At 42.0% G+C, this 4,734-nt stretch overlaps 4 non-coding genes across 4 annotated transcripts; all 4 read right to left on the bottom strand.

Moving 5' to 3' along the window:
- Positions 1-3,780: 3,780 nt before the first annotated feature.
- On the bottom strand, positions 3,781-3,853 carry trnav-uac (transfer RNA valine (anticodon UAC)). Its single transcript has one exon. It is a non-coding gene; the product is annotated as a tRNA-Val (tRNA).
- A 397-nt stretch (positions 3,854-4,250) lies between these two features.
- trnav-cac (transfer RNA valine (anticodon CAC)) lies at positions 4,251-4,323 on the bottom strand. Its single transcript has one exon. It is a non-coding gene; the product is annotated as a tRNA-Val (tRNA).
- A 126-nt stretch (positions 4,324-4,449) lies between these two features.
- trnav-uac (transfer RNA valine (anticodon UAC)) lies at positions 4,450-4,522 on the bottom strand. The gene has a single exon. It is a non-coding gene; the product is annotated as a tRNA-Val (tRNA).
- A 97-nt stretch (positions 4,523-4,619) lies between these two features.
- trnav-aac (transfer RNA valine (anticodon AAC)) lies at positions 4,620-4,692 on the bottom strand. The gene has a single exon. It is a non-coding gene; the product is annotated as a tRNA-Val (tRNA).
- Positions 4,693-4,734: the final 42 nt, after the last annotated feature.

The following is a 4,734-nucleotide window of genomic DNA, read 5'->3' as shown; positions in this document are numbered from 1 at the left end:
CAATTTTAAGGGGGGGCTTTTTTTTTTTACTTGCTCAATGCCCACTACAATAGGCTGTACTGCATTCAATGCCGCTACATACTATGCTGATACCTTACTGCATCAATGCCCACTACAATAGGGGCTGTTACTGCATCAATGCCCACTACAATAGGGCTGTTACTGCATCAATGCCCGCTACAATAGGGGCCGTTACTGCATCAATGCCCACTACAATAGGGCCGTTACTGCATCAATGCACGCTACAATAGGGGGCCCTGGAGGTTTTGTAACATTCTTGTGTAATTTCGGCAAAGTATAGAAAGTGGCAATTTTATGGTGTTGAATAGCCAAAAAGTCATGTTCTTTTTTGGTTAACTGACCAGAACTTAAATACCCATCGAAGACAGTAAAGCTAGTATTCTGAAATTGGGAAGTGGAGTCACCTCTGAGTTTCTTGTAAAAGGTGTTGTCTATGACAATCATTTAAATAAGCTGTCCTATCCAGGAGTACAACCGACCCACCCTTATCAGCAAAGCTTGTTTTACAACTTAGGTAAATTATGGAAAGATTTGGACTCCTGTTTGTTCTTAAGGAGATGAGCAACATATTTTTCAACAAGTCTGCAATATGTCTCAATAGAGTGACTGCGTTTGGCTGGAGGTATAAAATAACTCTTGCTTCTAAAAGGAGTCGGAGTCTGTGCAGGTGAGCAACATACTGGTTCAATAGAAACATCCCGATTAGGGGAGCTAAAGTATTCCCTTAAACGGATGTTTCTAAAAACACTTAAACATGTCTACCTTCACATCAAAGTCGTTGCTCTGACTTGTAGGCACAAAATATAACCCTTTATTAAGCAAAGAGACATGGGCAGGGCTCAATATCTTGCTTGATAAATTAAAGACACTCAGTCCCGTGGGTTCTGGGACCGTGTGAGCGGTCTCCTCTGGTAGTCGTTTCTTCTTACCCCGTCGGGCATCTCGTCGGTGCGCGTGCCTCCGCCACCTCCGCCCTTCCGCCCTTCCGCCACCTCCGCCCCTCCGTCGGCCCAGTCTCTCGTTGAATAAAAAACTACCACTGGAAGCCGATGAGGCGCTGGTTGTAGAGTGTTGGTCAGACGGGGGTGGATCGAAGTAAGCGGCATCCCTCCTGCGTCTGTCATGGAGAGGAGGAACAGGACCTCCTTTGTCAGGGTTTCTCCAGAAGTAGACTTTATCCTCGGCCTTGTCTTTTTTGTCTTGGTTGAATTTCTTGATTTTAAGTTCCTTTATTTCTGTAGACAACTTGTCCTGGAGCGCTTGGTTAGTTTTCATCAGTTCATTGAATATGCCATCATCATTAACAGCTATTTGTAGAGCTGTGCGTTTGTCTTTAATCATGTTATCCATTTCAATAAGATCCTTTTTCAACTGGTCAACAATTCATATCATTAAATCAATAGAGCATTTGTTCAGGATGGCACACCAGCGCTCACAGAAATCATCTGTGCGCTATCCCAATGATGGTTATTTATGAGTCCGGGGGGAATAATGCCTTGACGCACATAATCACTAAGAGTGACTATATGTAGATGCGTCCTCATCTGGCGATTAGATAAATGTAACAGTTCTTTCGAGAGGTGAGAATTACCTCCCGGCATGTCAAAAAGGGACTCCTAAACAATGATCTTATCACGCTCCCTTTGGCTATATTCAAAATAATCTTGTTTGGGTCTATGACCAGTGTCAGGAAAAGAATTATCATTCGGCATCGTGTCATGACATGGCACATTTCAATAGGTGGTCCAGGTACTGTGTCATGACACGACACATCTCAATAGGTGGTCCAGGTACTGTGTCATGACACGACACATCTCAATAGGTGGTCCAGTTACTGTGTCATGACACGACACATCTCAATAGGTGGTCCAGGTACTGTGTCATGACACGGCACATCTCAATAGGTGGTCCAGCAGTTACTGTGTCAGGCACATCTCAATAGGTTGGTCCAGTACTGTGTCATGACACGCACATTCTCAATAGGTGGTCCAGGTACTGTGTCATGAAACACATCTCAATAGGTGGTCCAGGTACTGTGTCATGACACATCTCAATAGGTGGTCCAGTACTGTGTCATGACACGACACATCTCAATAGGTGGTCCAGTTACTGTGTCATGCAAATCTCAATAGTGGTCCAGGTACTGTGTCACGACACATCTCAATAGGTGGTCCAGTTACTGTGTCATGCACAATCTCAATAGGTGGTCCAGTTACTGTGTCATGACACATCTCAATAGGTGGTCCAGTTACTGTGTCATGACACATCTCAATAGGTGGTCCAGTACTGTGTCATGACACATCTCAATAGGTGGTCCAGTTACTGTGTCAGGACACATCTCAATAGGTGGTCCAGGTACTGTGTCATGACACATCTCAATAGGTGGTCCAGGTACTGTGTCCAGGTACTGTGTCCATCTTCCTCTTCCTTGGGGTCCACACAAAACAATATCAACAAAATAGATTTTTTTTAATAGGCAACGTGTAGCCTACCATATCTAAATACATACACACAAACTATCTGGGTCAGTGTATGGGGAAAGTGTTGTTGCCATGTTGCTTTATTTAATCTAATAATTTAATCAAATTCTTATTTACAATGGACAGACTAGTAGCAGTGGTTAACTGCCTTGTTCAGGGGAACAGTGGGTTAACTGCCTTGTATCAGGGGAAACACGGGGTTAACTGCGCTGTTCAGGGGAACAGTGAGTTAAACTAGCCTTGTTCCAAGGGAACAGTGGGTAACTGCCCTTGGTTCAGGGAACAGTGGATAACTGCCTTGTTCAGGGAACAGTGGCGTTTAACTGCCTTGTTCAGAGGAAAACATTGGCGGTAACTGCCTTGTTCAGGGGCACAGTGGGTTTAACTGCCTTTTTGGCTCTTCAAACATACAAAAAGGCAGTTGACAGATTTTTACTCTTGTTCAACTTGGGGGGATCTCAACTCAGCACACCTTTTGGTTACTGGGCCAACACTCTAACCACTAGGCTACCTGTCATCCCTTAAGCGAACGTGATAACCACTAACTACAGAAACCGCTGCATGTGGTTTTTGCAAGGACTAAACCAAATTTTACTGATATTCACTGCATGTATTTGAATTTCCAAAATATTATTATTCTCTTTTATAAATAAAGTTCTTACTGAATGTGTCAAAATGCACTGTTTCCGCTCGGTTACGAACCGGGGAACTTCCGCGTGTTAAGCGAACGTGCTAACCACTACACTACAGAAACTGCTGCATGTGGTCTTTGCAAGGACTAAACCAAATTTTACTGATATTCACTGCATGTATTTGAATTTCCAAAATAAGGCATTTATGAAAGCAACTATTCTCTGTTATAAATACAGTTCTTACTGAATGTGTCAAAGAGCACTGTTTCCACCGGATTTCGAACCTGGGACCTTTTGCGTGTGAAGCGAACGTGATAACCACTACACTACAGAAACTGCTGCTTGTGGCTTTTGCAAGGACTAAACCAAATTTTACTGATATTCACTGCATGTATTTGAAGTTCCAATATAAGGCATTTATGATAGAAAGCACTGTTTCCACCCAGTTTCGAACCGGGGACCTTTCTTGTGTTAAGCGAACGTGATAACCACTACACTACAGAAACTGCTGCATTTGGTTATTGCAAGGACTAAACCAAATATTACTGATATTCACTGCATGTATTTTAATTTCCAAAATAAGGCTTTTATGAAAGCAACTATTCTCTGTTATAAATACAGTTCTTACTGAATGTGTCAAAGACCACTGTTTCCACCCGGTTTCGAACCGGGGACATTTCGCGTGTAAAGCGAACGTGATAACCAATACACTACAGAAACTGCTGCATGTGGTTTTTGCAAGGACTAAACCAAATTTTACTTATATTCACTGCATGTCTTTGAATTTCCAAAGTAAGGCATTTATGAAAGTAACTATTCACAATACAGTTCTTACTGCATGTGTCAAAGAGCACTGTTTCCACCCGGTTTCGAACCGGGGACCTTTCCAATGTTAAGCTAACGTGATAACCACTACACTACAGAAACTGTTGAATGTGGTTTTGCAAGGACTAAACCAAATTTTACTGATATTCACATCATTTATTTGAATTTCCAAAATAAGGCATATATGAAAGCAACTATTCTCTGTTATAAGTACAGTTCTTACTGAAGGCATTTATGAAAGCAACTATTCTCTGTTATAAATACAGTTCTTACTTAATGTGTCAAAGAGCACTGTTTCCACCCGGTTTCGAACCGGGGACCTTTTGCGTGTGAAGCAAATGTGATAACCACTACACTACAGAAACTGCTGCATGTGAATTCTGTAAGGACTAAACCAAATTTCACTGATATTCACTGCATGTATTTGAATTTCCAAAATACTATTATTCTCTGTTATGAATACAGCTCTTACTGAATATGTCAAAGAGCACTGTTTCCACCCGGTTTCGAACCGGGGACCTTTCGCGTGTAAAGCGAACGTGATAACCACCACACTACAGAAACTGCTGAATGTGTTTTTTGCAAGGACTAAACCAAATTTTACTGATATTCACTGCATGTATTTGAAGTTCCAAAATAAGGCATTTATGAAAGAAAGCACTGTTTCCACCCGGTTTCAAACCGGGGACCTTTCGCGTGTTAAGCTAACGTGATAACCACTACACTACAGAAACTGCTGCATGTGATTTTTGTAAGGACTAAACCAAATTTTACTG

Source organism: Salvelinus sp. IW2-2015, unplaced genomic scaffold (genome assembly GCF_002910315.2).
Source record: "Salvelinus sp. IW2-2015 unplaced genomic scaffold, ASM291031v2 Un_scaffold3699, whole genome shotgun sequence".
In the NCBI taxonomy this organism is placed as follows: domain Eukaryota; kingdom Metazoa; phylum Chordata; class Actinopteri; order Salmoniformes; family Salmonidae; genus Salvelinus; species Salvelinus sp. IW2-2015.
The sequence above is the reverse complement of the archived record's forward strand: the minus strand, read 5'-3'. Positions and strand labels throughout refer to the sequence as shown.